At 41.8% G+C, this 16,693-nt stretch overlaps 1 long non-coding RNA gene across 3 annotated transcripts; it reads right to left on the bottom strand.

The window, feature by feature from the left end:
- Nucleotides 1-2,570: 2,570 nt before the first annotated feature.
- On the bottom strand, nt 2,571-15,323 carry LOC138149514 (uncharacterized). Of its 3 annotated transcripts, none has more exons than XR_011165341.1 (2): nt 14,799-15,323; nt 2,571-3,020 (listed from the first exon to the last, which is right to left on the bottom strand). It is a non-coding gene; the product is annotated as an uncharacterized lncRNA (long non-coding RNA). The 3 variants fall into 3 exon arrangements; XR_011165343.1 differs by lacking the exon at nt 14,799-15,323 and adding an exon at nt 9,165-9,296; XR_011165342.1 differs by lacking the exon at nt 14,799-15,323 and adding an exon at nt 5,744-5,859.
- Between the last annotated feature and the right edge of the window lie 1,370 nt (nt 15,324-16,693).

Raw genomic sequence — 16,693 nt, forward strand, 5'->3', positions numbered from 1 at the left:
TTAAGTGTCTGAGGCCAGATTTGAACTCAGGTACTCCTGACTCCAGGGCCGGTGCTCTATTCACTGTGCCACCTAGCCACCCCAGCAGTGATGTTTTAAGGTTCAAATGACATAGTGGATGTTAAGCACTTTGCAAAATCTAAAATGCTATTTTTTAGAAGTCAGTTAGTAGTGGTAGTAGCCCAACAGTCACCAGGCCAGCAGTCTAAGGATAGCTTCCTTCCCTGAGCCTTCTACTGCACTCTAGGTGAGAACTTAAGCATTGTTTATTGTGCAATGAAGGGATGTGCTGGTAAATGATTAACCACTGGGCTGAGAACACAGGGAATGTATGCACACACACTTCTTAAAGTTAATCTGCATCATTAACACTTTAAGTGGAGATGATCAACAAACAATAAATCAAGCCCTGATTTGTAGCAATTGCTGATTTCTGAAGGGTAAGCTCACACTGAAAATTTGTTTACATTTAGTGGTTTTTCAGTCGTGTCCAACTCTTCATGATCCCATTTGGGGTTTTCTTGGCAGATACTGGAGTGGTTTGCCATCTCCTTCTCCATCTCATTTTACAAATAAGGAAACTGAAGCAAACAGAATTAAGTGACTTGATTACACAGCTAGTAAGTGTTTGAGGCCAGATTTGAACTCAGAAGGATGAATCTTTCTGACTCCAAGCCCAGCACTCAACACTGCATCACCTAGCAGCTCTGACCCTGAAAATTTAACAATCAGCTTTCAATGGTTAGAGTTGGCTCCATCACACCCCAATCTACCAGAGAGTGTAGTCAGACCCCTAACACCATAATCCCTTACCACATACACTGCATTCTTCACAGTCTGCTATATATGAGGAATTTGTTTCTTAAACCTATTACACATGTAAAATCTCTGTCCTGCTCTGCTCTTCTATTCTTTCAGCCTTCATAAAATAGACAAGATGCCATTTTCCCTCAGTTTCAAAGATGGAAGAGCCCAAGGCAACAGAAATGGAATCAAGGGGAACCTGAGAGAAGTTCCCTAGTGGAATGAAATATTCTCTTCCTCCTTCCTATATGAGCCATACCCTCTGTAAAAACCAATATGTTACTTTCAAAAGAGCATGGCTAGAGAATGGCTAGAGAAAGCAGCAAAAGCATGGAGAATAAAAGAACCAAGATTTCCCAAAGCACCTTCTTTATCTGGGACTTCATTTGGGACCAGGATAGAACTGGGTTCAGATCCACTCTCTAATGCAAATTAGTTGTCTGACTATTAATCTTTCTTGCTGTTTGTCCTTGATTCTCGAAGAGGTCATAACATCAGGGAGGTGATGCAATTGAATTGGATTTAAGAGAGGGAGAGCTGTGCAAAGTCACCAGCCTCACTTTCTCCTCCAGAGTCATTTGGGTCCAGTGACCAGATATGGATCAGAATGACTGGAGATGGCCCCAGATGCTGTGTGGGACCTTGGCCTTTTCAAGCTAAGGTCTTTAACAGGCCTCATTTAACTGAGGCAGTGCCCATTCAATGATTAAGACTTAATAAAAAACAGGGTAAAGAATGGTCTCTTTAAAAAAAAAAAAAGGGAAGGAAGACAAAGGAAGGAAGGAAGGAAGGAAGGAAGGAAGGAAGGAAGGAAGGAAGGAAGGAAGGAAGGAAGGAAGGAAGGAAGGAAGGAAGGAAGAAAAGAAGGAAGGAAGGAAGGAGAAATCTTTCTTAAGCATGCATTGAAGGATGCTTCACCAACCCCCCATACCCAGTTCAAGTTCTATGAATGTTTATGAGGTTATGAAGTATAACTCAATTGCCTCATGTGAAAAATGGAAATTACAACTATACTTACCTCCCAGGATTATTATCAGGATCCAATGAAACATTTGTAGAGTCCATTGCAAACATTAAAGCATTATATATTGCTAGCTAATATCATTTTTATTGTCCTTCTTCATCTTGTAAAGCTAGCAAACAGGTCTGACCAGCACAGCCCATCTTAGGGATAGGTGTCATTGTGTGGGTTCTTGTTTGATCACTGGAGTTTGCTGTATTCTTAACAAGCTCTTAAAATGTGCTTTGCAAACTCTTTTCCTAAAATTAAAAAAATTCTAAATCATGAGTTATTATTATTATTATTACAAAGCTATTTGTATAAAGAGCACAAGAGTATTTTTCTGCACTGGGGGAAGGGAGCACAGAGGGGGGAAAAAGCTGACTAAATTTTCCATACTTTGATTTTTTAAAGATTTATAATTTTGTAAGTGTTTGGTTTTCCCTCCACCAATGAAGATCCATGACTTGATAAGACATCTTTATCTAATTTCTGTGTCAGGAAAAAATTCATCAGTTGGGAGCCAGTCGTCTGGTTATAAGCTTCCAGAATAAATGAATGAATGAAAACAGTTTTAAGTACTTATATATACACCAAGAACTGTTAAATCACTGGGGATACATATATAATTCTAGATGGTCCTTGCTTTTAAGAATATATTCCAAAAGGGAAAGACAACACATATAGGAGAGCAGTGGCCCAGAAAGGGTGTGGTGACATAGAACATATCAGGTAAGATAAAAGGCATAATAGGGATGTATATAGGTCCTTTCCAGTAGCCATGGCAGTGTTGATTTATTATGATTCCAGAGCTGGAAAGAGAGAGGGAAGAAGGGACAACTTGGAAGAGAGGAGGCAGTGTAATGTTATGTATGACTAGGGTCTGCTGGATGGATATATTGGGCCCTGTGAGACACTCCACAATTAGCCCCCCAGCACCAGGCCCATAGTGGGGGTTCCAGCTTTAAGTCTCCTAAGGTATGGTCTCTGGTCATGAAGATACAGCAACAGGGCAGATGAGAGCAGAAAACAGAATGGAATGTGGAGTATGGTTATTTGAACTTAGCCAGGCTGGACCCTGGTTTACTGTCATAATGTTCAGGAACCCACACAGCAAGGTGAGGCATCAGAGGAGGATGTATGGAGAAGAAATCTTCCATATAGATGATGTTACCTATGCAGAGACTTGCATCAGTCCATTCTCAGCTCTGTATCCCTAGGGAAAGAAATAGAATTCATTTGTCTCTTGCATTAGGTATAATCATGAGACACAAAAACTGATTCATAACGAATGGAAGGGTTATAATGGAAAGCAAGAGTTCATTGGTAATTTAAAAAAAAAAAGAGACCAGAAGGAAGGGAAAGGAATAAGCAAAGAGACAAAACAAGGTATACAAGGAGGAAAGTGGGGATACTTAAAATAATGAAGTGTACACCAAATAGCAAAGGTTTAGGTCTAGGATCTCCATATACAGATAGGATTAAAATTGGAAGGCACCTTAGACACGTCTTCCAATCTCCTCCTTTTAATAGACGAGGTGTTAGGGATGGGTCTGACCCCAGCACCTTGTTAGTTCAGATTTGATATTGAGATAAAATGGGGCATTTATAGATCGCTGAAAATAGTTAACCAAAGAAGGTTTACTTAGCTCCAAAGAAGCCAGAATATGCAACATATATAGTAGTACTAAGCTTCAGCACAAGTTCTCCTTATCTCCATCTAGAAATGTGTGTGTGTGTGTGTGTGTGTGTGTGTGTGTGTGTGAGTTTCAGCAGGGTAAGGTGTAGTGACTCCAGTTGGTATCTACCAACACTGAAGTGCACTGAATCCATGTGTGGGAGACTTTTCACACCCGTAGGTGACAAGGAAGCCACATTAACAGAGCCAGAAACTACCAGGAAGATGCATCCAGGGAGGCACAGTTAGGGGCAATAGAGCACTGGCCCTGGAGTCAGGAGGACCTGAGTTCAAATCCTGCCTCAGACACTTAACACAAAAAATTAGCCGTGCGACCTTGGTCAAGTCACTTAACCCCAATTGCCCTACCTTCCCCCCTCCAAAAAAAAAAAGCAGGGAGGCATAGCTCAAACTTGAACCAATCAAGCCCAGGTTTTTCAGACTTTTAGGGAAAATTTAGCCTATTCCACAGAGGTGTGAGAGTGGGGCAAGGACTATGGTAGATACCAGTACTCTTACATGAGGGAACTGAGACCCAAAGAGATTAAATAACTTGTGCACTGCTAGTCAAGAGCCTAGATTCAAACACAGGAGGAAGAATCTGAAGCCTAAGATGGGAATCCTGCTTCTGGAGAGAGGGCTGGCCTCAGGGTCGAGAATGTAATCACCTCAGGTCTCAGGGCTGAGACCTCAAGGGAGCAAAAAGGGAGGTAACTGCTGATCCCAGACCTAGAAAAGGTGTTCTGGTTTGTTTCGAAAGCCCATAGCAGTACAGTAATCCAACATTTCAGTCAAGTTAGAGGCTGGAGACAGGATGAACTACAGCTTTGAATCAAACTGTCTATCCCATGAAGAGATATTAGATCCTGTAGGGAACAGAGTGAGGACATGAATTCAGAAGAGAAAAAGTCCTCAGGGCCCTGTCGCATTGGACGTACAAGTTCCTTAGCAACAGGAGTTCCCACAGTGTGTGTCTCTCTACTGGTATATTCAGTATGTGTGAAAATTTCTCACTGATTCTGTGTTTGTGGGAAAGTTTTATGGGAAGATAATGTTTTGATAAGGCTGTTAAGGCTATGCTATTTCAATAAATGTCTACCACTAGAGCTAATAAGGTCTTCTAGCTGACTAGAGGCAAAAACACATTTGAGGACTTGTACCCTAACTCTTTATGACCCCATTTGGGGGTTTTTCTGCAAAGATCCTGGAGTGATTTGCGATTTCCTTCTCCAGTTCATTTTACAGATGAGGAAACTGAGGCAAACAGGGTTAAGTGACTTGTCTAGGGTCACACAGCTAGGAAGTACCTGAAGCCAGATTTGAATTCAGGAAAATTAGTCTTCCTAACTGCAGACCCAGCAGTCTCTACACTGAGCCACCTAGGTGCCCCAGATTAAGGGATGCAAAGCTACAAAGTACCTTGAACCAAGGTACTTGTCCCTCCACGATTGAACTATCAAGTACAACTTGGGGCAGGGGTGGTAATCCAGAGGGGCCACTGTACCATGGGGGGCTCCTTGAGTATACTTGAAAACAGATTTGAAGATACTCTTTGGATATTCTAGTATCTTAGAGACCCCTGGAGAAAAATTAGTATATTTGTTTTGTTTTATTCTCAGACTATAATTACACTTTTCTGGCATGTTTTGTCATAAGTCAGACCAGTAGCTTTGAGACAAGTTTTGCATGGTTAAATGCTTAAATATTGACATTTGTTTTATTACCATGTCTTTTACAAATATGAAAGCTGATTTGAACACTATGAATGTTGTTGCATCCCTAAAAAATTGACATTTAACTATGCTCCTAAAGCCACATGAAATTTATGGAGCAGTAATATTGAGAAAAATCTGTCAAATACTATGGATTCTCTAGGGAAATGTGTTGGAGAACTATAAAATATGAAGTGCTTGAAGGTTCTCCAAAGTTGAAACTTTTCCCTCAAATCACATAGTAATGTTCTTTTAACTGTGGCCTAGATGGACTCATTAATGATATGTTCACCCAAAAGAGGAATTTAGATTTGGGGTGTCAGAGGGTGATATTAAAGGAACCAAAATCAGGAAATGGAGATGGGACCAAAGATGAACATAGCCTCAGGTCCTGAAAATACTAAGCTTGACATCTTCAAGCTGAATTGTTTATGGGTCCACCCCAATTGGACTTTTCCACTACAGAGATCCATGGTACATATGTTAGAGATGGCCCAGACTGATAGCTTTGTAATGGTAAATTGGACCATCTTCTGTCTCAATTCTTACCTAGCCCTTAGTCATTCAATAGGTGTTGCATTAGACAAACTGAAACCTTGGAAAGACTTAATTTAGAAAGATCAAGGTCACCACTGACTCCTAGGCCATCACTAGTTGTCTAGACTTGTCTTGCCAGCAGACTTGAAGGACCCTGCAGGGGAGAATGAAGGTGACAACTTTGAGATGCTCTGCCTCACTTAAGTCCAATTCACTGGCAATTCAAGACATCACCGGGGGGAGCGGGGCCAGGGGGCGGGGCCAAGATGGCGGAGTAGAAGCACGACCTTCCCGCGGCTCCGGCTTCCCCAATCCATGTAAAAAGGGGACTCTAAACAAACTTTGGAGCTGCAGAACCCACAAAATGACACAGAGAAGCTAACCTCATGCTGAGAACAGCCCGGCAGGCCGGCAGGAATTGGCCAGCGCAACGCTCTGGGAGCCAAGCCCAGCACCACACCGAGGCTCTAGCCCCAGGGCGGGCCTGACCAGCCAGCCAGCCAGAGGGACTCCAGATCAGCAGCAGCTCTGGCCGTTTCCAGATTTATCAATACATAGATGCGAAGGACAAGGTGAGAGGCCAGTGCAGTCTGGACTTTGGGACCCAGTAAGTGGGAGTGCGTGGCTTTTACCCCCGGGGCGAGAAACCGCTGAGACGCCAGCACAGCCAGCCAGCACCTCGTGGTGGCTTCAGCTCCTGGCCTGCAGAGTGTAGGGGAACCAAGCACCAGTCTGAGGGGTAATCGCTCTTGCTTTAACCTACTTGGATCTGGATTGCAGTCTAGGGTGGAGGTCCTGGGGTGTGTGTCCAGCCTGCCAGAGCGTGAGGAGACCTCAGAAAGGGCACCCATCTAATACCTCCGGCAGCTGAGAAAACCCCAGCGTTTGGTACGAAAACTCCCCTGTCTGGTGGCAAAGTCCTACTGTGGCAAAAAGCCCAAAAGTCAAATCATTGAGTGGCAAAATGAGCAGGCAAAGGAAACAAAGCAGACAGAAGATTCCAACATTACACTCCTATTTTGGGGATAAGAAGGAGCAAGGCATGGAACAGGAGGAAATCAGTGAAGTCAGAACTCCTGCACCAAAAGCTTCAAAGGAAAATACAAGCTGGTTACAGGCCATAGAGGACCTTAAGAAGCAGATAAGAGACGTGGAGGAAAAATTGGGAAGAGAAATGAGAACAATGCAAGAAAATTATGAAATGAGAGTCAACAGCCTGACTGAAGAAAATAATACCTTAAAAAACAGACTGACTCAAATGGCAAAGGAGGCTCAAAAAGGCAATGAGGAGAAGAATGCCTTAAAAAGTCGAATTTGCCAGATGGAAAAAGAATCTCAAAAGCTCACTGAGGAGAATCATTGCTTCAGAATTAGACTGGAGCAAATGGAAGCTAATGACTTTATGAGAAATCAAGATGCTGTTAAACAGATCCAAACAAATGAAAGAATAGAAGGCAATGTGAAATATCTCATGGGAAAAACCACTGACCTGGAAAATAGATCCAGGAGAGAGAATTTAAAAATTATTGGACTGCCTGAGAGCCATGACCAAAGTAAGAGCCTGAAAAGCATCCTTCAGGAAGTTCTCAAAGAAAACTGCCCTGATGTTTTAGAACGAGAGGGAAAAATAGAGGTTGAAAGAATCCACCGATCACCTCCTGAAAAAGATCCCAAAAAGAAAACTCCTAGGAATATTATAGCCAGTTTCCGGAATTCCCAGATTAAGGAGAGAATATTACAAGCAGCCAGGAAGAAACAATTTGAATATTGTGGAAACACAATCAGGATAACCCAGGATCTGGCAGCTTCTACACTGAGGGATCGAAGGGCCTGGAATGTGATATTCCGGAGGTCAAGGGAGCTGGGATTAAAACCAAGAGTCACCTACCCAGCAAAACTGAGTATCATGTTTCAGGGGAAAATATGGTCATTCAGTGGAATATAGGACTTTGAAGCATTCTTGCTGAAAAAACCAGAGTTGAATAGAAAATTTGACATTCAGATACAAGAAGTATGAGAAGGTAAACATGGAAAAGAAATCATAAGGAACTTATCAAAATTGAACTATTTTTTTTTTTAAAACAGTCGGGGTTGAGTGGCTTGTTTGGGGTTGCACGGCCGGTTGTTGTTTCTGGGTGTGGTGCTGGGTGTCTGGGCCCGGATTTGATCCGGGTCATCTCGGCACTGGGGCCGGTGCTCTTGCTCGCTGAGCCACCTGGCCAAAGTTGAACTATTAATATTCCTACATGGAAAAACAATAATTGTAACTTATGAAACTTTTCTCAGTAGTTGAAAGGATTAGAAATATGTGTATATATATATGTCTTTATATGAGGGTATGCAGGCATATGAATACATATGTGAATGTGTGTATATACGTTTACAGGTATACATAGATAGAGGGCACGGGACCAATTTAACAGGAAGGGATGATACTTAAAAGGTGAAATTAAGAGGTGAGAGGAATATAATGAGGGGAGATGGGGAGAGACAGAGTGGGGCAAACTACCTCATACAGAAGAGGCAAGGGAAAATGGTTACAATGGAGGGGAAGAATAGGAAGGCAAAAGGGAATGGGTCAACCTTATTCCTATCGAATCTGGCTTGAGGAGGGAAGGAAATACACACTAAATAGGGGATCTCACCCTCCAGGAGAATAGGGGGGAAGGGGATGTGAGGGGGGATGATGGAAGGGAGGGCAGGCTGGGGGGGAGGGAAGTTGGAAGCACCCACTTTTGAAAAGGGACAGGATCAAAGTAGAGAATAGAACAAGTGGGAGGTGGGATAGGAGGGAGGGAAATATAGTCAGTCTTTTACAATACATCTACTATGTTACTGTTTTGCATTAGCCACACATGTACAACCTATACTGAACTGCTTGTCTCCCCAGTGGGGGTGGGTGGCAGGGGGGGAAGGGAATGAATCTGGAATTGAAAGTTTTAAAATCAAATATTCAAATATATATGTGTGTATATATATATATATATATATACTATTATTAATACCATCTTACATGTTATTAAGAAAAAAAGATATACAGGCACTGAGGCATAGAGATCCACTGGAAAAGTTGAAATAGGTATGGGAGAAAATATGGGAGAGAGCAGATTGGAGGTGGGGATATCCTGTGGGACTGCTGTTTTGGGGGGATGGGTGGGGGGAAAACGGGGAGAAAATTTGTAACTCAAAATCTGACGGAAACGAATGATGTAAATCAGAAGTTAATAAAGCATTAAAATAAAAAGAAATACATAATGAAAAAAAAGAGAGGAGGGGAGGAAAGGAATTAGATTTGGAATATAAATCTTATAAAAATGAGTGCTAAAAATTTTCTTGATTTTTAATTGTGGGAAAAATAAAATACTATTTAAAGGAAAAATGCAAAATTCTAAATAAAATGTTAATTAATAAGATAAAAAAAAAAAGACATCACCTTCATGATGTCATTGGTCTTCTTTAAGAATGAAGGATGAACATCCATCAAGCTCATTAGCCACAATCAGGCAGCCCAAAAGCATCTACTGGGATGAAGGAAAGGTGCATACAACTCAGCCTCCTGGGGCCTAAGGAGAATTTCAGCCGGGTTTAAAGCATCAATAAGAAAACTGTTTCCCTTTCAAAGAAACTAGAATGAGAGCTAAGAGAAAAGGTAGGGAGGGGGTGATCACAATCTTATGGCTGTAGACGCTGCCTTGCCGAAGCAATGAGGTCTGATGAGGTCAGGGAACTATAAAATGTTGAAGTCTAGGGCTTAGGGGTGCTGGAGACCCCAAAATACCAACATGCCAGGTCCTGCCAAATGAATTCAACTCAAGTTTTCTCTCAGTCAAAGAAAAGCAAAGGGGGGCGGCCAGGTAGCATTGCGAGTAAGAGCACCGGCTCCAGTGTCGGGATGACCTGGGATTGAATCTGGGCTCAGACACTTAGCACCCACCCAGAAACACCTGGCTGTGTAACCTTGAGCAAGTTACTTAATCCCAATTGCTTAAAAAAAAAAGTTTATTAAAGGTTCCCCATAATGGGTAGACTGTTAAGGAGCCTCGGTATCTGTGACACTTGTACTGGACAAGGGTCTTCAGGAGGAGTCAAATGAAGTCAGACTCCAGTAATGAGAGATTAAGGGTGGGAAGTAGCTGGAGCTGGCAACCACAGCGACCTGTTGGTAAAGGTTTAACAACCAGCTCTCCAGGGAGAAAAAAATGTATACAGTTTTGAGGTTTAGGTGTGCTGGGGCCTGAAATAGCAACCCATGTGTCCTGCCCAAACAATTTCAACCCAAGCCTTCCTTCAGTCAAAGAAAAACAAGGTTTATTAAAGATCCACCAGACTGGCCAAATTCTTAAGGAAATCTGAGCATTTGTTACACTTTTATTGACCAGATTGCATCTGACCACTTTCACAAAACAAGATGGATATATACAGAAAGACTGTGGGAGAATCTAGTAGTGGTCAAGTAGTCTGGGGTAACTGAAGGAGGGGTCTAGAGAGGATCTAGATGGGAATGGCCAATAGGCTGGGGTGACTGTGATGTAATGTAATGGACAACTGAGAAAGCAAGACAGCAAAACCAATTATAATTTGATAGGAGTGTTTATTAACCGGCCTGTGACTACCTCTAGGGAAAGGAAGGGGAAAGAGACAGCCTCAAGCTTTCTGTTAGACATAATTTTATAGAAAATGTGGTTGCTAGCAACAGAGTATGTTTCTAAGGGGGTGCAGTGCCATTAGTATTGTTCCTACTGAAGCGAAGCCATGATCCCTTAGCAAAGCCTTGGATACAAACATAAACAGACCTGAATCTGTGGGAATCTGTGGCATGTTTCTAGCAACACAGGTGAAACATTCCCTCACTATTATGGCCTATTAGGTGGTTTCCAGGGACCCTGGTAGGGGTCCCCTTTTAGCAGGTTGCAACTGGGAGGGGGCTTTGGTGTATAATTTCTGGTGGACACTTCAATAACAGAGAAAGGTCTAGGAATGCCAGGGACCTGGACCACAGTGGCCAAGGGGGAATGAGGTCTAAACAGGACCTAGGGTGGAGGTCTAGGGTGGGGCCAGGTGCAGATAATAAAAGGCCAGTTGAGAGGATTACTGGGATGCCTCAGGCAAAACGCTAGAACTAGTTTGAAGATTCAAAGGGGTTTCCAGAGCCTGTATCCCATCATAAAGGATAAACTTCTAAATTTAATCTGCATTATTAACAATGTCTTCATGCTTTTTTAAGAATACACAATCTGGGGCGGCCAGGTAGCACAGCGAATAAGATCACCAGCCCCAGGTCGGGATGACCTGGGATCAAATCCGGGCTCAGATACTTAGCACCACACCCAGAAATAACTGGCCGTGTAACCTTGAGCAAGTTACTTAACCCCAATTGCTTAAAAAAAATTTTTTTTAAAAAGAATACACAATCAACAAAATAATAAGTCAAGCTCTGATTGGCTGGTTTCCAAGGTATAAATGCTCAAATTGAAATTTTAACAACGAGGTCTCTTGAGCTGGTTCCATCTGGCTCCAGCAGACCCATGGATCACCACATGACCTCTAAGTACAGAGGCTTGCTGTTATTTCTGTCTCTGTGGTTTCTATTCTTTCTGATTTTAGATGGAATATTAGAGATAGCTATGACCTTGTAAGCTGCAAAAGATCAGAATAGCAAGCACCAGAAGTCAAGGGAGATGGTGTCCGTGCCAGGATTTGGGGGGCAGACAAGCATGGGTGAGGCAGCAACCCAAGGCCCTGAAGAGTGACTTGCCTGACTCAGCTTCATGGTAGCACAGACATAGGCTCATCCATCCACTGACAACCATGAATTCAATTCAAAAGTGAATTCAGTTGGGTGAGTGCTGGGTAGAAGCCAAGTTCAATTTGAACCTACTTTCCTCGGAAGACAAAGGTGGCACAGAGGAAACTGTGTCCCTAGGCATTGGGGAAAATGTTTCTAGCTTTTGCTCTTGCTGTATATTCTCAGTAAATATGCCTTTGTAAAAGTTGATGTTATTTAGTTAAATGAAACTGGGGCACTAATTACAGGTAAATAGTAATTGAGGAAAACACGCCAGAATAAGGGTTTAATTCAAAAATATTAGAAAAAAGATTTCCCCTAATCTTTCATGGGTGTCACTAGAACCCTGAGGGGGGTATGATATAAGCTAACTTTGTTCGAGATAGGAGCACAGCCTGCGAGCACAACCTGTGAGCCCACAGAATCAGAAAGAACTGAGACCTGCAGAAGCTGAGTAATCTGACCAACATCACACAGGCTCTAAGAGTTAGATCTGGGAATTGAATCAAGACCTTTTGACACCATCTGGGACTCATTCTGCTATACCACTTTACCTCCACATGATAATTGCCTGATAAAAATGTACTGAGCAATATGTTAGGTTTGGCTATAATGCCCAACCCTAGTGATGTAGTTCCACTGTTCAGGTCATTTTCAGTCATGTCCAACTGATGAGATATGGGCTCTGGGAGCCCCCTCAAGCTCTCCTTGAGTCCTAGAGGCTCTGGGAACCTCTCTTGTACTCTTGATTAAATTGTCTCATTTGATGATGCATTTGCATAAGGCAATAAGCCTTACATTGTGGCTGGGCCTAGACCTGTAGCCTAGTTACTAACTGCTAACTACTAGCCTAGTTACTAGCCTAACCCTCCATTGTTCATCTACTTCCCACCCCTGAGCCTATCAAAATATCAATACACCCTTGAACTGGCCTAACCCACCATTGCCTGTAGCCTCCAGCTACTTCCCACCCTTAATAACTCATAGACCTCATTAACTCCTTCCCCAAAACTCCTCCTGAAGACCCTCCCCAAACTCCTCCTCTAGACCACCCTGAGATTCCTCCCACAACCTTCTGTATATAAAGACCCCATATCTCACCATGTGGTGTGAGAGTGCCATGGAAGAGTGAGAACACCATGGAATGACCTAGCACAGACTTACTCTGTGTCTAAATGCAAGTGAACTTTTAATAAATTTTACTTTTCTTTGAGAAGACTTGAGTTGAATTCATTTGGCAGGACCTGGCATGTTGGTATTTTGGGGTCTCCAGAGCAGCCCTAACCCACTTAGTGGGTAACCTCTTCACAACTCTTTGTGATCCCATTTGGGGTTTTCTTGGCAAAGATACTGAAGTGGTTTGCCACTTCCTTCTCCAGTTCATTTTACAGATTAGAAAACTGAAGCAAATAGGGTTAAGAGACTTGCTGTGGTCACACAGCTAGTAAGCGGTCTGAGGTCAAATTTGAACTCATGAAGATGATATAGAAGGATGTCCTTATTTGCCTTCCCTAACTGGGGTAGTCACTAACACTAAAAACCTATCCAATGCTTACAATGTCTAGAACCATACTGTAAAAGCAGGAAATCTCATTTGTGTTCACAAATAGCAATGAAAAAATTCCCCATTCGGAAGGTCAACAGCTGCCCTGCCACCATGGAACGCTACCAACTTTCCAAATAGAGTTTATTTTTATTTTCCTCATAACCACTGTGAAAAACTAGAGTTTCAGGTTTTATGAAGTACCCAGCTGAAGAAGACCCTCCATGCCAGGTCCCATCAGTTGTTCAGCCATTACCTTTGCTAAGCTGGATTTTATCATCAATGCTCTTTGGAAGAGAAGGAGATTAGCAATATGCAACATAAATGGAAAATCCCTTCTGGATTTGAAAAAACTGAGGAGAAAGCAAAGGCCAAGTTATTAAGAGGTGGGAAAGATAGGAGAGAGGGAGAGGAATTTCCAAAAAATGGAAACCTAACATCCTTCCTACATAAACCTTAATGAAAAGGGGCCCTGTTGATATATCTTCCCTTCCTCCAAGTCCCTAGAAGGTTAAATGTTACCAAATCAGTGGTTTTTTTCCCTTGTTTTTTTGCTTTTCCTGCTTGATAATTTGTTGCTCAAGAACTTGTTACTTCATAGCCTTTGGGCTGAAAAAGAACAGAGTGTCTCTGAGCCATCAGCTGAATGTCACTCCCGAGAAGGCATCTTAGTACGGGAGGAAAACCTTAAGGCAGGAGTGGGGACCTACTGCCTCCAGGCCAGGTGTGGCCTTCTAGGTCCTTGGGTGAAGCCTTTTAATTGAGTCCAAATTTTACAGAACAAATACTTTTTTTTTTTGGAGGGTAATTGGGGTTAAGTAACTTGCCCAAAGTTACACGGCCAGTTATTTCTGGGTGTGGTGCTGAGTATCTGAGCCCAGATTTGATCCCCAGGTCATCCCAACACTGGAGCCTGTGTTCTTATTTGCTGAGCCACCTGGCCACCCAGAACAAATACTTTTAATATGGGGATTTGTTCTGTGAAATTTGGATTGTCAAAAATGCAGCACTTGAGGACCTAGAAGGCCACATGTGGCCTTGAGGGCAGTTTCCCCACCCCAGCTTTCAGGGAACAAAGTCCTCCAGTCTAGGGGCAGAGTTTACCCCTCCTGTAAGTCTCCTTGATTGCCAAATGGCTCAGAGATGCTATAGAATCCCTTTCTAACTGAAAGAGAGGTGAAGGTGACAGCAAGCTCTCTTGTTTGGCCAGCTTTGCTAGTGCCATTCTCTATTTCCTTTCTGCATTCTGTTTACCCTGCTTTCTCCTTGGTTTTTTTTTTTTCCCTTCCTTCCTCTTTTTTTTTCTTGTGAGTGATAATTGTTTCATTCTGGGTGCCAGTAAAGTGTCTGGCACACAGTAGTTCAATGAATTCCTCTTGGTTGATTGCTTGATTGTATTACCTTATTCTATCAACACTACAAAACCTATGGGTTATTTATGTTTTCTGGGAAGGTGATGATAATGATGATGACAATAACTGAAATTTATATATGTTGTTTTAATGACTACAGAGATCTTTACATACATGAATTCATTTGACCCTAACTATAACCTTGTGAGGTAATTAATACAGGTATTATCTACTTACCTACCTCTAATTATTACAGGTATTATCCCCATTTTACTTTCCTATCTACACTTTACAGGTAGGTAGGTAGGTAAGTAGGCAGGTGGTACAGTGGGATACAGTGCTGGGCCTGAAGTCAGGAAGACCTATCTTCCTGAACTCAGTTCTTACCTCAGGCACTAGCAGTGTGACCCAGGGCAAGTCACTCAATCCTGTTTGCCTTCCTCATCTGTAAAATGAGCTGGAGAAGGAAAAAGCAAACCATTCCAGTATCTTTGCTAACAAAGCCCCAAATGGGGTCAAAGAGTTAGACACCACTGAAATGACTAAGCAACAACAATAAAGGTAGGTAAGTAACAAGCATTTAAGTATTTACTATGTGTCAGGCTCTGTGCTAAATTCACTAAAGATACAAATACAAGCAAAAAGAAAGACAATCCCTGTCCTTGAAAAGTTTACATTCTAATGAAGGAAAGAATATGGCAGAACAATGCACAGATGAAAGGGGAATGAAGCATAGCTGACCATGCTCCCCAAAATGGAAGCCCTGAAGAGGGGATAGCATGATGGAAGGATATGGCAGGGTGAAAAAGTCCCAGGTTGGGGCTGCTAGCTGGCACAGTGAGTAAAGAGCCGGTGGGAGTCAGAAGGACCTGAGTTCAGTTCCGGCCGCAGACACTTAACACCCACACTAAAAAACTATTCGTGTAACCTTGAGCAAGTTACTTAACCCCAACTGCCCTCCAAAAGGCAAAAAAAAAAAAAGTGCTAGGTGATGAGAGAGGTCTAGGATTAATCACAGTGGTAAAGTCATTAGAATCAGAAAAACAGCCAGGCTGGGAATGAAACATGGCTGACCTGGACCTTATCCCCAAAATGGAGGTCCCAAAAGGAACTACAAAGCAGAAATCATCAAAACAATTTGACAATGGTTTTAAAATAAAGGTTGATTAGTGGAACAAATTCGGTATACAACATACAGAAGCAAATGAACTCAGTCCAGTGTTCTATAAATCCAAAGACCTAAGATACTGGGGCAAGAATTTACTATCTGATAAAAAAAAAAAAACTAGATAGCAGTCCGACAGAAATTAGATTTAGACCAAAACTTCACATCATATACCAAGCTCAAAATGAATATATGACCTATATACAAAATGTCACATCAAAATAAGTTAGAGGGACAACAAAATATTACCTTTCAGATCAATGGATAGCGGAAGAGTTTATGACCTAAAAAAAAGGATAGAGAAGATCATAGGAAAAAAAAATGGGCAATTTGGATTACTAAAATGTTGATGTTTTTTGCACAAATAAATTCAAAGCAGCTAAAATTAAAATAGAAGCAGTAAACTGGGAGGGAAAAAATCTTTACAGCATGTTTCTCTGAAAGAAGCCTTATTTCCAAGATATATATGGAGCTAATTCAAATTTATAAAAAAATAAAAGCTATTTCCCAATTAATAAATGGTCAAAGGATATGAGGGAAGATATACAAAGTATCTAAAGCTATATGAAAAAATATTCCAATTCACTAATAATCATAGAAATGAAAATTATAGCAACTCTGCAATTCTACTTCACACCCAGCAGATTGGAAAAACTGACAAAAAAAGAAAAATGACAAATGTTGGAGTTGGGGAAAACATGTATACAGCTCTACACTCAGTGGCTTTATGACTTAGCTATACTAGAAAGCAACTTGGAACTAGCTCAAAAAGTTACTAAATTGTGCCTACCCTTTGACCAGTGATATTATTACTGGGCATATATCCCAAAGAGATCAAAGAAAGAGATCAAAACTCCATCCTGTACAAAAAGTTTATGGCAGCTTGTTTTGTAGTGGAAAATTAGCATCATCAATTGAGGAATGGCTGAAAAAATGTGATACGTAAATTAATGGAATATTATTGGGATTTCAGAAATGATGAATGGAGTTAGGAGGACCTGAATTCAAATGTGACCTCAGACATTTCACACACACACACACACACACACACACACACACACACACACACAACTAGCCGTGTGACCTTGGGCAAGTTACTTAGCCCCAATTGCCCCTC

The sequence above is a fragment of the Petaurus breviceps genome, unplaced genomic scaffold, assembly GCF_028583685.1.
Source record: "Petaurus breviceps papuanus isolate PSGF00001 unplaced genomic scaffold, PetGlider_PUasm1.0 90847, whole genome shotgun sequence".
NCBI classification, from domain to species: domain Eukaryota; kingdom Metazoa; phylum Chordata; class Mammalia; order Diprotodontia; family Petauridae; genus Petaurus; species Petaurus breviceps.